At 41.8% G+C, this 17,200-nt stretch overlaps 1 protein-coding gene and 1 long non-coding RNA gene across 4 annotated transcripts in view; one reads left to right on the forward strand and one right to left on the reverse strand.

The window, feature by feature from the left end:
• LOC111264196 (uncharacterized) overlaps window positions 1-17,200 on the reverse strand; it is a 149,833-nt gene that overhangs the window by 14,639 nt on the left and 117,994 nt on the right. The gene's annotated exons all lie outside the window — the stretch shown is intronic.
• Window positions 4,709-14,697, forward strand: LOC111264201 (uncharacterized). Its single transcript, XR_002682744.2, has 3 exons — window positions 4,709-6,353; window positions 10,881-11,158; window positions 12,393-14,697. It is a non-coding gene; the product is annotated as an uncharacterized LOC111264201 (long non-coding RNA).

Genomic DNA, 17,200 nt, shown 5'->3' on the forward strand with positions numbered 1-17,200 from the left:
GGCCATTCTGACCGCCTGCGCCATCTGATACGCATACGCAGCTCTAGTGAAGTAACAATAGATAATTTACTGCAGGAAAATATCAGACAAACTTCAAAAAGAACCATTAAGACGAAGGAATACGATGCGTTTGGGAGGTAGCTACTGGATAGATATAGGCGAAAGTGGCAAAAATAAAATAGAAATTTACTACGGATCGAATTCGAAACGTTTACTGACTTTCTATGTATATATTATTTGAAAATCGGGTCCTTTGTTCATTCTGTTCAATCTCTGGCGAGGTTAAAACTTTTCCGTTTGTTAGTCTTCGATTTCATCACCCCGTTGAAATGATGATAGCTTAATGTAATTTACATTCAAAATCGGAAAACTATATATATATGCAGAAGCATTCTGTGAATCGCGGCCATCTCTGCGGGAAATTTTGTTCTATCTATGCTTTCTGCTTTCTGGACAAAAATACAATAATCCCATTAAACATTTGTTCAATTAGTACGCCACTAAAACCTAGTTTTCCATGCCCCCGTTTTCATTTATCAATATTAGGGGCTTACTAGTAAAAACTTCCATGGTTATCGAGCATCGCGGACACATCTTCAGCGAAATGGCACCAGGAGAAAATCGAATTCTCAATAACAGATGTGCGAGTTTTAGGCGCTTGATCCTTGCTAGTCGGGCCTAACTATAGACTTTGTGTCTCTTCTACGAGCCCTTTGACTAGTACAGGGTGACCAAGTAAAAGTATTCCGATTCTATGAGACCTCTAAATCCGTACACTTTGCCTGCACGAGAGATTCTCTTGCGAGCAATATATTAGGCATTAAACTGCATCAAATCACCCATCATTACATAATGCCGACGAGCACAAGTAAGTATTGGAAGTGTATTCGAAGGCTTGAAAATGATTTGATAACACCGTGTTTGCTTACACCGTTAACTGTTTCTAGATTTACTAACCTGGTCTTCTGATAAAAAAAAATTACCGTGTTCTTCTATCGTATAAGTGGATAGTATTTGCCGCTGAGGTATGAATAGAACCACGGGTCTTCAGCAGGGCTTCCGTTTCAACGTGGGGTCGCCTTGGCGCTTCCGCGGAAGGATTCTCAATATTCCCCTCATTCTTTAAGTAATTCTTGGTGTTGGACGTTCTTAGATAGCACATACGTTTCGCATCACTGCCTGTCTCCTTCCTGTTTCCCAATCAATCATTACAACTATTCTGTCGCCGGCAAAGCCTACAATTACTCTCGGTTACACGGTGGGTACCGCGTTCAGTATAGGGCGTGTTGCACCCTTGAGTATCGTATAGGTCAGCATGCGAATTGTGTTTTCCTTGAGTAAGGTCGACCGATTTGTCTTTGCCTGAAGCCTTCTATCCGACCGGCACCCCATATAGACAAGATACATACAAGACGGTATGAAGTGCGACGAAAACCGCACCATCCTCTCTTGCTTCTTTCTACTTCGTCCGCTTGTTCCACTTCACAAATAGCACTGCCGAGTTAAAAAAACATTGACATTTAGTTAAAAAAACGTTTACATGCGCGCGTCTACCGGCGCTTATTATTGCATATAGACAGCCTGGACAGGACTGCAGATTGAAATAGCTACGAAAAACATACGCCTAAAGAGTGTGGTCATCCATTGTATTATGTTATATGAGAAAAGAAATGTTTCGATGAGGTTGTCTGTTTTTGAAAAGAAGTCGACAAAGGTGACGAAATTTTCTCCAAATATCCGTAATTTCCATATTCGTGTTAACTTTCATGGGTTAGCGTCATTGCTCGCTGCTTTCTTAAGCACACTTTTGACTACTGAAAATTGAACACGAATCATCCCTCATTGCGGTATCTTATAGTGCCGCTCGCCGATTGACTTCGACGCGAACGCACCCGGATCTTTTGGCAGTTGCTCGTCGTGCTGGCCTTTCAGCTAACCGCAGAAGTAATTTGGTCATCCGCGTATTTTCGGCCTATCCGACGAGTGAAGACGGTTTTCTTGAGTGATTGACTAGACAGACCCATACAGATATACGTGCATACGTCATGCCTTTGCGTATCGTGCGGACTCGCATCCGAATTGTGCTTATATATGAATTTGTTCTTGATCAAATGTTATTGCTATGACCATGATTGTTATATCATTAGTTCGCTCAGGGGTACAACGTCACAACAGAGCTGTTCAATACTTATCGACTTTCTCCTTTGATGGCTAAATATTTTATGGACAAATAGTAACGTTACCGCTAGAAGAAGCTGTGCATGAACGCGTACATTTCTCTGAATAGTGAGTCTGCCACGAATCAACTAGCGCAGAGAACATTGCCTTACTTGTCAAAAAAGAAGAAAAATAAAATGACTTCTAGTAAAAAGAGGGTTCACCCGTCCAGCGCAGCGCCCCTTTCAATCGTAAACAACACGAATTCGCTGTCCGCATTACTAGCACCACTCACAGTCAAAAGACGCGCGAAGCGACGCTGGCACACGCATACGATGCCCAGCGTTTCCCCGCTCGATTAATTGAAGGGGATGGGGTGGGGGCAAGGTAGGACGCGGGGCAAAGTATACGCCGCTAGAGAAATATGGTAGCACGACCGCAGTAGCAACGGCTACGGCTTCGGTACCCACGACGTCGCTTCTGCTGAAAGCTCTCGTTACTACAACCGCTTCAATAACCTTTGGATGTAGCATGAAGGGCGATGAACAATGCATGCCCATCAAGTTGTGCAGTAGAGTCACTCGCGGCCACGGAACGATCACCTTCACATGTATAAATGTTTTCATACATGTACATACTTTTGCGTAGAGATTAAATGGGCAAGACGCTAAAGAGGCCACAGAAATGGGCATGACAAAAGTCGAGACCGTTCTGGTGCTATACGATGGCTAGCGGTGGCGTAGGCATTGGCAGACGACAACAATAACACGCAACAAACAGCCATAAAAACAACAGCAACAATTACTGCTGGATGCTGGATTCGTACAAGTCACGAACTGACCGGGAAATCTTCTTCGACGTTAGAAAACTCTCTATCTTCCACAATCAGCCGCGTTTGCTGATTATCTGCACCGTAACGCTCACAGCAGTCGTCGTATCAGTTGTTGCAATAGTGAAAGTCGTAACAACTTTTAGCATGTACGCTTTGCACCTTTCCTATGTAAAAAATGGTAATCTCGGACACGCCCATAAATAATACATGGACGTGGACAAGCGGCTTAATACGGAATTCTGCATGTCTGCGTTTACCAGACATTATCAGCGTCACCATGATCATTTTCATATGCGCTTTCGTCTAGAAAAAAGAAAATCATTTACATCAGGGTTACAGACGGCGTGATTGGTGCGTAATTTTATTAAAACCTCGGGAAGTGATCGCTGGCAGGTGGCGCCAGTATTAGCTATAACTATTAGGCAATCATTACCCTAAGAACATTACTTCACATGAACGACTTCGGGTCGATCTATTTATCACACAGCATTGTCAAAGCAGTAACATACCGTAGATTACGTTTTCGCGGTATCCTGTGAGACTAAAAAAATCTGCTTGACAACAATGCCACGCCATGACGCCGGGGCGGTTCATCTGCATTCAACTGTACAAAGACTCTGATTACCTTCGAAAAAAGCTGATGATGTTGATGGCGTCTGCATCTGTGCTCCCTTCATCAAATGCATTTTCAGTATGTATCTCTTTTGACAATCATGCGAGTAACTTCTGATATTTGGTGGGCATAGCAAATCCGTTCGATGATGTATCAGTCTTCAAAGAGCTGGTAAGTTATAGCCGTTTGAGGCTTACATCGATACATCTTGACAGACTACTTTTGTCGCTAACCCTATCTGTATTGTATTTGTAGCGCATTTCTTTGCGCACATTTAGCGGTGATTCTTCCTGATGGCAAAATAGCTCGAGACACACACGGTCGGTGAAGGGTATGACGGACTGCTAAAAAAAAACAGATTGCAATAGCGAATTAATGCAAAGCGATGGACGGTACTGCTGTACCACAAAGACCTCAATATGGAACTTCCTATAAGGGTCATTTGATTATTGTCTATTTCGGCAAATACGTGCTAAATTCTGTGTAAGCTGGCAAGCAAACAGATCTCATACAACTTTCAACTCTGCGACTCTGCTCATCGAGCCAGACTACAGTGGATCCGATAATAATAATCCGACATTACCGCTATTAACAGGCTTGAGCCTAATAGTAACGGCTATAATTAGCCCAGAAAGAAAACGCTTCGAGAAGCTAGAAATTAACGTGGTTAGGTGGACCTAGATCCTTCTAACCTATTTAGTAACTGTATTTTAATATAACCCTGTGTATAATCGAACGTGGCGACATCGTCAGGTAGTACTTCTCTCGAACCTTGCTTCAAGTGGACCTTCTTCAAATTTGCTAAGAAACATCGTAGTTGACATAATGATATTGATTTCTATTGATTGAAAATATCTGGATTTACTATATACAGTCTGAATCGTTCAGAAAATGTTGCGCGGTCAAGCTAACAATGAGCTTTTCTTCAAAAATTGGTCGAAAATGTATATATGATTCAACATTCAAGATTTCAATGGAACTGAAAAACTGGGCATCGTGCATCAGCGAATAGTTACCTACCCCGTGTAGGGTAGTGATCAATACAAAAAAAATATCTGCATTGCACATTTGCAATATTCATAGGTTTTTTTTTTTCAAAAAATACATTCAAACTATTCATTGAAAAACAATAGGTAGAATGCGGGTACGCATTGGTTATGCGCCATGGCCTGTACGACGACTACGGCTAGTGTTATTTGCTTGTTTTCCATAGTTAGCTAATACTGCCCTAACTATCACTCGATCGTAACGAAGTTGATTGAATATATAGTATAATTGACATTTTTTTTTCTCGACAAAATACCATTTTCGGATCCATGTTAATGGCCGTAATGAGGAAACTTGTACCGGTAACCATTTACTTTGTAAACTAACATCGTTCGATGGGAAGACAACGCGATACGAGATTCTGTGTGTTTTGTCATAAATGTTGCAGCAAGGACGCCATAACTTAGTTATGAAAAAACTAGATTTATTGTGAATAGCGATGGTGGCCAGCCAACGTTATAAATAGCAGAACGCTGTACACAATTGCCCCCACAATGTCCAACAGTGCTATCTATTCATTTACTGAATAGAACAGCCGTATTAATAAAATTTCTGCTACAGTTCCTGCATGGGTCACATTGAATCGTTCGTTGGCGTTGTTGTTCCTAGCATTAATGATAGTTGGATCCTGAACGCGTCACTATCATTACTACCTAATGCTGTCGCTTGTGTTGTTTAGGCAACAATATCACCAACTAATCAATAATAATAGCGATGAAGATTCAAGAAATGCGTGACTGTTAGATGGAAAGGGTAATAGAATTATGGCGGCGCTTGATCATCACAGGCAAGAGTATTTTCTGATCGTGGATCTGTGATCGATGAGGGAATTTGACCTTGGCGCTTATTATTTGGTAACCCCCTACGGCAATGCGCCTCCTGCATGCCCACACCGTTGTGTCAAGGGGTGGGACTGACAGAAGAAAACTGGTTGCACCCGGACATCGTTCGTCTTCTCAGCAAAGCGTCTTTGCGCCATTTCGTGCATGTCGTATCTCCCTCCCTCTCTTTCGCTTTTGTCATGTTTGCGGAGTAACAAGTGGCGCCAAAACAATGCTGGTGGAACGGACGCAGCGTGCAACTGCGAGACGTCGAGCTATGCCGTATAGGTGACGTACACACGTACTTGGATATGTCCCGACAATATATTTCTGGTCAGATCGTGGATAGATCACGAGGTCGTATTGATGATACCCTAATGGCCCATTACCCCTAGCGTATATCCGTTCGCTCTGGCCATTTCCACTGAGGAAAAGTGAATTGTCGCCATAATGAAGTCATTCATTGGACGCCTGCGATCACATGCAGCACACAATAATCACCGGTCCCTACGTCGACGTTGATAGACCGCGCTAATTCGATTAGGCGATACGAACGTGCGGCGCGCGATGGTTATAACATTTTTTTTTCCTTTTTCATTTTTTTGCGTAGCTCTATCGTGCTCTGCGAAAGCCGTCCATACGAATTCCATTAATTCCTATTACATGACATGTTAAGTTCGGCGCGAAAATCAATGCTTGTAGAAAAGACACTCGCTGATTGTTTGTGCGAATGCGCATAAGCTAAATTTTCTACAGAAGATAGGACGTTCGCCGTAAAGACCGTTATCAGCTGTCAGACGGATTGGATACTCCTGTCTAAGTGAACGCCTGCCTACGGGAATTCTAGCTAGAACATCCTCTAGTCTCTGTGATCTGGTCGCGTGTAAGTATTAATTCGTATTTTAAAGATGCCATTTTTCCGTTGTCTGTTTGTTGTAAACAACAATACAACTGCGACGTTCACAGGGGGTCTGGCTATGTATGAGACCTAACATGATATAATGAATCGTGGATGTTATCGCCGGCTACATAAATGGGCAAGGGGTCTATAGTAGAAGATTCAATAGTGACAGTGCTTACCGTATACCATGTACTAGTTAATACCAGTTACCCAGTGTCAATCGCGTTGTTGACGATAAGAAAAACGATTGTCCTACCACAGTTCCTGGTCAGTATTACTATTCACGTATTGGCAGACAGATTCGTCACATGGTTCCATATTAATGGCCAAATGCCGGGACTGTGGCCACCCTCGTACGCCAATAAATAAGTTCAACTTGGCATATACAAATCAAGTTGAGTAGGCAGATCGATTTGAGAACCGAGGAATACAAAGGAGGGCAGAGGATCGCTATCGCTGATATTATTGTTTCTTAGTTATCGTAGCGGTCGATTTAACCGTGTAAAAGCCCACGATGTTAGATATCGTATTGGACATCTTTACTCATCTTTGGCAGTATCGTTCTTCTCTATTTTAAACGACAATACGTACGTATATTTGCCATTTCACCGTTAAGTGACTAGACGGTAATACTTCAGAAAAAAAAATTATAAGAAAACTTGCATATATGTGGAAATAATTAGTTTGCGGGTCCGTGAATCGAAACTATGCCCATGAACTACGCATACTTCTGAGCTTTCTTTTAACTTTGGGGCTAAATGAGCTCTTTTTGACTAAGGTTTAATTTAGAACAGACGTCTTTATATCAGCGTTCTAAGAAAGATGGAAAAATGTTGGGGCAAAAAAAAATCTTTCGCAGTGGTCTTTAAATGAAAGTACGCGGTAAACAGGAGCGGGTCTGAGGCAGCTATACTACGTAGAATGACAATATTTTAGAATATTAATTGCTAGTACAGGATATTTATTATCGAAGGGTCCGTTTTTAGTTCGTAAACAGTAGATCGTCGTACAAACTTCTTCTTGTGGAGACATTGCAGTAATAACAAGAGCCGTAATAACGGTTACCGTTCAGTCATGGCCATAACGGGTTGTTAGACTGGATCACCTATGAAAGGGATCAGCTCAAGAGTAAATATCTGGACGTGACAATATTTGGCGGGCCATAGAAAATCGGCACTCCTAATTAGCAACGGCTTGGCAGGATAGCTTTGGGACGGAGCTGCGCACGATTTCGAAACGTGCAATCGCGATTGGACTCTCAGCCGCAGATGAGCTCTGAGCAACATCTATACTAATATATTCCCACGCATTTAGACACACAACGACACAGACACGAAATACTTGTCATCTTATCTTAGAGTATCGGAATTATGTGTCTACGTGATAAGAGTGAACAGGTCAGATTAGCAGCGTGTACTCAATTAAAAAGCATCCCGGCACCTCCCCCACCCCCCTCTGTTCGGCGGAGGCGCCCTATTTAACACCAGACCGTGAGCCTACCGTGTGCGGCTGCATTTACCAACTCCCAGCATTAATGTTGTACAAAGAGGTCACGTAAAGAAGATGAGAGCTTCAATCAGCAATGGAAACAACGGCACAAAGTCGGCCACAGCCCAGCGACATCTATATATGAATAGATACCGAAGTAACTTGGGTGCCACCGGCAGAAGCAGCAACGATTGCCATCGAAGGCCTAATAAACGAGAACTGTAATTATTATTGTTGTTTTGCCGTGAAGTTCCCACGGCGCCAAACGATTGTTGCTACAATCCCGTTGCGTATGTTTCGCTTATTGCTATCGTTGTGGTCACGACGGCTTTGGACACTACGTAGGCGCGCAGTTGTATGGCAGCAAAGACATGATGCGAATATTGGTGAGGGTAAGACCCGATAAGTTGTGGTGTTTTAGCCGTTGCAGTCATGATCCGACGGAAGACGCGGCGACATCAAAGAGTTAGCCACGTTGAATACGCAGTGTTAGCCTGCGTGTCATTTCGTATCAGTGTTCGCATCGTGTGCTAGCTTGGAGGTTTCCGACTGGGTCTTCTGCTGACCGTTTGTTAAGCAGGAGGTGCTAGTGGGCTTTTGAAGCAGCCGATAGGCAAAGCTAAAGGGAACAGAACACGAAACTTGAAATCAAATCACAGCAAAGCGGTAACCACAATCGTCGCTGGTGGCCTTGAGGTGTTCCCCTTTTAGGTCGATGAGCTTATCGCTGGATAGATTTATCGGATGAGAACATGCGCATAGCAAAAGGGACACTGGAGCATCATAATCATAATGTGGCCAATACCACGCCGAAAGAACCAACAGATTTATAAACGCACTAAAAGAAATTCTTCGGCGGACAGTCGCAGTGACCTTCCGCTCTGCTTTTCAAGGAATATCGATCACAGTAGCAGGATAAACCGTATGCAGGAAAGAAGTTTTTATTGAAGAAAATTGCTCAAATGATATAGAAAATATAGTAATAAAATGTGAAATGTTGTCTAGCGAGCTAATTACTGTTAGGTTTTTAACAGAAGTCCGCCTTGCTCGCAAAATATTCTTGAATCGAGCTGCCGGAGGTTCTGCTCGATTTTATGCTGTTATGATCCACGCATTTGCACTATATCTATATACTATGTCTGAATATAGAAGACTCGCTGTTTATGATCTAAGAGGTAACACAGTCTTCGTGTTGCCGACTTGTTGACTTCTGACATGACAACACGTACGGCCACCTGTCATTGTTCAGTACTACGATAGATTGCTATCGTATATGGTTGCGAAAGTACTATCCATCGGGAACTCGAACTTAAAACCTTAGCCGCTCGAGAAACCATTTGAATCGAACTCTTCATAACTAGGGCAGCTCTTTCCGCACGGTTTTTTTCGAAAAATCCTGTCCTTTTGTGCCTGAAGCCAAATATCACCTCCTACAAATTAAGGATCGAAGGTAGAGTTCCATGATTCCGTCGGAGTATTCAGTCGACAGTTTATTAAAGTGAGAGAGAGGACTGCAAAACCTGCTCTGCTGCACGATTCTTAGCACGCTTTCCCTTTTGAAACAATTCAAAGATAACGAGAACGTAATTAAATGCAAATCAAAATGCGCGACCAAAGGGTATATCGTCTATTTCAAGGGCAAAAACGAACGAAGGTAAGTAACAACCTGTTAATCATAACTGCCCATAAAATCATCGCTTGTTTTAATAGGGTAGCACTTTTTAATGCGACCATTTTAATCCTATCTAACAGCACGTTTTTTAGCTTGTTCCCCTGTCATTTAGACTCGTCGAACAATTACACGGCGATCGTTTCACGGCCCATGATGATGACGGCCACAGTCGCGAAACGGAACTCGATATTTAAATGAAACCGAATAAAACCTGCCAGATCCTCTTCAGTATTTTACTTCGTTTCTGATTCGTCCAGTCAGCCGTCTTTTCTACTAAAGAAATTCGTTTACAAATATAAATACTTCTGTGATCCAATTGTTCCGGAGCAAATTTCCGATTACGGCGGCCACCGCATAAGCTTTCCCCGTTTGTCCCTACAGCCAATGCCACCTCCATAACCGAGCGAGATTTGCTAACATCATGTTCGCATCCATTGACATTGGGATCTCCATTCTGGTCAGCCCGTATTATTTAGCACTGTTTGCTTTTCTACAATTTAATTTCTGTACAATAAGTATTATAGCTAGAATAGAGTGAGTACGGTGTCTAATGCGTAGATCCGTGTGTTGATAGGTTCGCGTATACAAATCCCGTTTACGAATCAGAAGGAGCGTGGATTGGTGGGGCTAAAAGCGGCAGGAAGTACTTTCATGCTTGTCTAGATTATCAACGCTCTTATTATTATGCCGATTATCATTATCTTATGCAGCCGGTATGATTTTTTAATTTATCTTTTTAGCTTCATGCTAGCTAATACGTTATCAATTCGACATGATGACTTTACGTTACCATATGATAAGGAACAGGACCAGAAGAGCCTGCGCGGAACAGAGGGGAAAGCATATCAATGCAAACAGTGGTCAGTAGTTACACTTACGAGTATACCCACCCCCCTGATCGTACGTAGTATATTTGATTGCCTAACACATGGATGGTAGATGAACGTGTAACTATGTATCATTATATAGATTATCCAGTTCTACTGGCAGAAAGAGAAATTCGTAGACGACAGAATACATAAACGTGTTAGATTTGCCATATAATATGGAGCGGACATGATGGCGTTGGCAATTCTATTTCTCTGGAGTTCCGTCTTTGTGGCGGCTATCATTTGTCTCATTTCCGTCATATAAATGAAGCCAACCACTACCGTTAGCATTAGATTACGATGTGATCGTGTCTTCGAGAGACTAGGATCGCGGTGGTGTCTTGTCTATATTTGGTGCATGATACGTCCCGCCAGGCATTGCTAACAGCTCGATCCATCTCTACTTTTTGCTGTAATGTCTAGTACTTAACAACCTGAACAAGTTCTTTACTATGATTTTTTTCGCGGCATCTGTTTCAGGACCTGCGTGGTTCCAGCCCGAAGTGTACAGCCCACTAAGGCCGTGTGCGTGCTGCCGTACCACTCAGGATGTGGAAGGCTCATTGCCGGCTGAACAATTAAGTAATTCCTCCGGCCATATTGTAGGTGAACAGATAATTGACTTAACCGATGGCCGCCAAAGAGTCGCCTGCCACTGGACCGATCATACGGGCTTCTACAATGATGTCGTGACCGATGAGCTTAGCATCAACTTCAAGGATTTTGCTGAAGTCGCCAGCCCTTAAGGCTACGGACAAGTAAGCCTCAACCCGCCTCCGAGGACGGCGTGTACCAGCATCACACAAGGCCTTAGTGTATACACCGCCCCGTTACTAACGCTGTTTTTTCCCTGAATTTTTCGTTGTATATACGCCTCTTTCGCTTGCAAACGAGCCGAACGATGCAAATTTAAGCATGAATAATGGCTGGAATTTTTGCTTAGCGAGTTGATCTTCTTTATTTCTCATTATTGTCATCATGAAAGGAAAAAGAAACGTTTAATTGAATTAGAAGTGCTCTCATATCGAACAGAGATCGATGCGCGAGTGTTCACTTGTAGCTGCGTATAATTCGTAGATGGTAAATCTGCTGTTAAACGTATCTCTAGCGGAAGTGCCTACGTTATCCATAGCATCGGTTTTATTTCTATGACGCTGAATGGACATAAAATTTGTTAACGTTATCGTAAACGTTGATCCTACAAAAACTACTTCCATTTTATGTTGTTATTCATACGCCCGCGCATGTTATATGCTGAGATTTTTATTATTTTGTGATACTTTGAAAGCCTGATGGTGCCAACTCCTCGTTGATTCACAAAAAAGCTTTCTTTTTTTTTTGCCGAAACCAAACGTTTGCCGCCTATCTCTTTAGATGTTATGTAGTCTGAGTGTTATTTAAAATCTAATTGTACGAAATAGCTGGTGACGATCGAATTGAGGAAGTTTTATTAGAGAAACTGTTTTTAATGCTATGATTATTGAGTTCCCAGTTCTATGATGAACGAGTCACCAAATATATTGTAGAAGAGGCTTGATCTCTTCCAGGTAGTGCTACCTATGCCTGTGCTCGAGGAGGCAAACATCGATTTGAAATTATGTTAATGTTGTCCAACCCAATGAAGTTGTAATCCTTCCTATGAAAATGTTTGGCTTAACAGTATCAGCCATGCGTTGTCCAAATTTTGTCCTAAATTAGGCTTCAATTAAACAGGTAACTCTAATCGTCCTTCTAGACATTTCTAGACCTAAACAATATCTAACATAATCATGATTATTATCGGCATCAATCTTCGTCACGTTACTACATTAGTTCGAAATGAAGATAATTTCCGTAGGAAAATGTCTTTTATCAGTACAAGGTTTCTGTTGAAGAAAGCAAATATTACTCGTTCGATTTAATTTAGGACCGCATTAAGTTCGTATCCGTGCGAGGAATATTGCACTGATTCTTCAATCAAGAACAAGTATCCTTTTGGAACGTTATTTTCAGATTGATTTTGTTATGCAGAAGCTTCGTTCGTCCGCATCGTCGATGGCTGAGGTCTCTATACATCAAGGTGTTACAACTTACTAGGGGCGCTAGTGTCGACAGTTAATATTGCAAGGATTGCCGTGAGGCGACGAATCATATACATTTAATAACATGAAGTTTTCTAAAGGATAAACTGAATACATATACTTCAGTAGTTTCATTTGCGGTACCTAACTGGGAGAATAAATTCATTTGAAAACCTAAGATAGTCTAGCACCGTCTCTATTACATACATGAAACACTTCACAGTTCTTTGTTTTCAGATTTACTTTGCTCTACTGGGTGCCCAAAGTAAATATATCCTCAAACGACTTCTAGGCCACCATGTCAAAGATAAGCTCCGAAATAGGCGGACTATTAAATAGTGTTCAGTACGGTAAAAATTACAGTATGAAAATAATCTAAATAAGATTTGTCTTACCTCCGAATACGGTAGGTGTTTATCGGTGCCTCCGCCAGAACACTTGTCGAATCAAATATCGCATCTTAGTGCATCATTCGGATCAAAGAGATTTTCGCTCGAAAACACGAGACGAAAGTCTGGTTATCTTCTGCTGTTTAGCGTCTCTAAACTATTTCCATCTTCCTTCTTCAATTTAGCATTATAAAATATGTGTTATTTGCTAAATAGAAAACTCATAGATTTCACTACTGGTTCTTCATGAGGGTCCACTTAAAAGCACTGGACTCTTTGATCAGTAAACCAAGCTCCGTGGTTGCTTGCATTTATTCTAAGTATTTGCAAAACATCAAAGAAGACTAGTGCCTTAAACGCAAATCCTGCTATCACTATTGTCAAATCAAGCGCTTCCCTCCAGAAAATCGTCTACTGCAAAACCAGTTAAAGCGATTGATAGCAAGTGAAAACACTACACGAAAAACACACAGCTTCAACCAAGGTTAGAAATCTCTTTAGGCGGCTAGGTATATCTAGGCTGAGCTAGCTGGGTTATTATAGTCACTTCAACTAGCCTATTGTTAATGACTCGACCTTCCGCACGTCCTATCCGATCTCCTACGTCTACTGATTTTCTCACGGCTGCCGTGGAAATAGTAACACAGTATGAATTAATTGACGCCTTGACAGTTAGACATTTATTGCTCTCTGGAAGCGGGCAGGACCTCTAGCGATTTAGTGTTCCCAAGGTAGTGCCACTGTTCTGGTCTTTTTTAGGCGAAATGTGCTTCCGACGACAGTGTTAGGCTAAAAAATCGAATTAGGCCGCCGCCGTTATGAGACTTGTATGGACCGTTGTATGGAACTGTGTAAATATGTTAACTTGTTTTTTCGAATTTAATGAGAAATTCTGTTGAATAAACGGCACTGGCGACTACCGTTTTTATGCTAGGATTATCGAGGCGCGCGGCTTCCTGTGCAGAAAGGGCTTGAGACAGCGACTCTGAACATCAATGACTGGCGTATGGACGGTTAAAATAGTTAAACGCTTAAGAGGAAGTTGGATTTTTAGGAAGGGAAGATCTTATTAGTACAGACAATGGGCGTCAACATCTGTCCGATGTGACTGCACTATTTAGATTAGTGCTGGTATATTCATCGTTATAAATGGACTTAGCGTACAATATAATCGTCATAAAATAGATCCTTGCTAATTTTCCTAACCGCTCTTTGCTGATTAGCTCGCAGCTGCTATTTCTACTCTTGGGTAGCCCGAATTTAGTACACTAGATCACAGTATCACAGTTCAGCTTAATAAACATGAAAAAAAAAATTCGAATGCAAGAAAACAGCATTAAAGCTAAGCAAGGCAACTGGGTGAAAACGAGCTCTTTGCGACAGCGCACCTCCTCCGGTGACCCGACCGCAAACCTTATCTATGCTCTGGCGCGTGTAAAGTCAGGGATACGCTGGAATCTATACGCAGGTCAGATGGAATTTCCGCAACTGAAGACCAGGAAAAGGAGAGGTCAGGTATCAGAAAGTTTTTCTGTGGGACGCACCCGTCGAATAAAGCGTTCCGTCAGCAGAAAATGAACTCAAGGTCCTACATTACCCCCCTGCGAAATGATCTCGCAATTTTCAGTGAAGCTAATCCCCCGACAGATTGTATATGGTAACAAACTGTAGCTAACACGTGTGTAAATAAAGTTCTTGTCTTGCATCTGGCCAATGAACGAATATAAACTTTGCTTTTTCTCACTTCTGTTTGCTTGTCTATAAAATCAAATGTATTATGTAACCTTATCGGAGTCAATTATTAGTTCTTGTCTGGTGAAAACAAAAATAAATATCTGAGTATTTAATCAGACATTAGAGTGTATTGGCATTGCTTCTGACATTCGATTCAGCTGACTCTGAATGACACGCTTTGTCTTCATGTAGTCGCTTCTCGATTCCTCTTTTTTGATGTCTGCCAATATCGAAATCCAAACGGTGATCCATCATCCGACCATCTCCAGCAGACCAACTTGAATAAGCGCATAAACAAGAGTAGGCGAACATTTTAAATGGCTTAGCGCCATATCTCTGCATGGAGATGAAAAACTCCAGCTTACTTTGAGAAGATCTCGTACGTTAAATTCAACAATCAGATACGTTGCAGTTTCCTCTTGCTTTACCTTTAACCATTCGAGTCACATAATCCAGCTCCTAACCCAGCCCGTAAGGTTGGTACCGCTTCCACACACATACGCACATATATATGTATATGTATATATGCTATTTATTTAATTCCCCTGAAGCAATTTGTTTAAGGATCAAGCTCAAAAAGTAACGGAAGTTATGGAACACACCCGTAGATTAAGTCTTGACGTTTTTAAGTAAGGTAGAGCATTCGGTGGCTATTGTCAAGGCTCATTGCTGCTAGAGTTGTGCAGTTTACTTTAAGAGCTTGGTCAAAACACAGTTATTTTACCTTTAAGGCCTATTTACTTTTCTATGTATTTTAACAAATAGATTACCCACTCGGTGTATACGTCTCTCATGAGATAAGCAATTTTCGAAACAGAAATAAAAGTACACGATACAGGTTCTGCTCGCATATATTGTATTACCTAGTCGTTTCGATTAAATTGACTATATTTAGCTTGCTCTTATCAATCCTGGGCTTTACTTTTCCGGATTTAGAAACTTCGCGCCCCTATTACGGAGTAATGTCGTTCGTTAACTTAATAAGCTAAATGCAAAAAAAGGAGTACATTTTCTAACCAATTTGGCAGTGACCACAGAACATTGAAGAAGTTAGAAATATCGAAGCTCATATTGGGCTCTCTTCTAACTGACGCTGTTACAGCTGCTATGTTGAACATATCTGGAAACCAGTGGAGAGCTAGCGGCGGATAAGTTAAAAGGAACATGAAGAGCTGACGACGACGGAAGTCAATCGATACGGACCAAACGAACAACGAATAGATGGCCAGCTAAATAATCGTTCTACAGAAATAGATTTTTCTGTAATTAATCGTGCTGTCGCTGCTGAAACAGGCGCGGATTCGTGCTTTTACTTTTGGCAAAAGACAGCGTAAAACCGGATAGCGCACACCGAGAAAAGGCATATAGGCAATGAAGCATTGAGACGCTACCAACGCCATCGAGCACTTCGTCGATGATGCGACAGAAATTCTATTATGAGGATCGATGCTCGCATCATTAGAGTAAGTCGAAAGGCCTACGTCATTACCATGGCCATAGCCATCAATAACAACGCGCAATAGGCGCATGCATAACGTGTGATACGAGCCCACGTCAGGTCACGGAGACAAGGTGAGATGAAGTACGCACGAGACGAGAATCTTTTCGATTGTTATACGAATTTCGCACACACAAACATGCACCAAGAATACACTGTAGCCAACACATGATAAAAGGTCTTTAGATACAGACATTGTATGTTGCATCACAGTATTAAGCAATACCAGTTCTTGGCTATTTAGTTATTATAACTGCTTCTGTAATAATGTCACGTGAGCAGGTATGATTATCATCTTCTTTTCGAGAAGATTTTACAATATGGCTGTTTAGATGTGCTAGTTTTTAACTGAAACAGCTAAGCGGGGGTCGTTGCCTCAAGTCCCATAAACGCCACATGAATACGTACCAGACGTGTGATGAACGAAAACTATTATATATATTCACTTATCGTCGGCTTCGCTCGTTGGCTTGTTGGTATTTTTTAATTAAATGTATGGTTGAACGCTGTCTGATTATTTCGACAAAGATGAACCGATGACGGCTCCTATGGATCTGCACGTAGATTCTGCAAATAGTCTCTGAGGATTCGATCTTTTAGACCTTCGATTTAAACGCAGCCTGTTTCCTACTGTCGCTAAATGAGCAAGTCCCTAAATTGTCTAGAGTCCTTTATTTGAGTCTATCTGCGGACTACGATTTAATGTTGAATATAACACTATAGCAAGGCTTATAAAAAGGCCAAGCTTATTCTCCTACATTGCTAATACTCTACAGACTGGCAAAGCCCACATGGTTGCTGTACCGCTATTCACAGCCATATTTATCGAACGCATCAGTCTTTACAGCGTACTTCCCTGTAGGTCAGCTGGCCTGCTAAATAAAAGATTATGTATGCCTTGTGCTTCTTTGCTGCCTTTCTTGAATCTCTCCGGTCTTTGCAGGTGTCTATCTTTCTCTCGGCAGCTATATTCACTTCAGTAGTTAGGCAAGAGAACTTTTTGTTAGCGACGCTTCACAGCAGACACTGGGACGAGCAAAACTTAGTCGCGCAATTAACGTTTGTTCTGATGCCTACATTTTGAAAACTTGCTCGAAGCTCATTGGGGTACGAAGTTTT

This window comes from Varroa jacobsoni, unplaced genomic scaffold, assembly GCF_002532875.2.
Source record: "Varroa jacobsoni isolate VJ856 unplaced genomic scaffold, vjacob_1.0 scaffold_831, whole genome shotgun sequence".
In the NCBI taxonomy this organism is placed as follows: domain Eukaryota; kingdom Metazoa; phylum Arthropoda; class Arachnida; order Mesostigmata; family Varroidae; genus Varroa; species Varroa jacobsoni.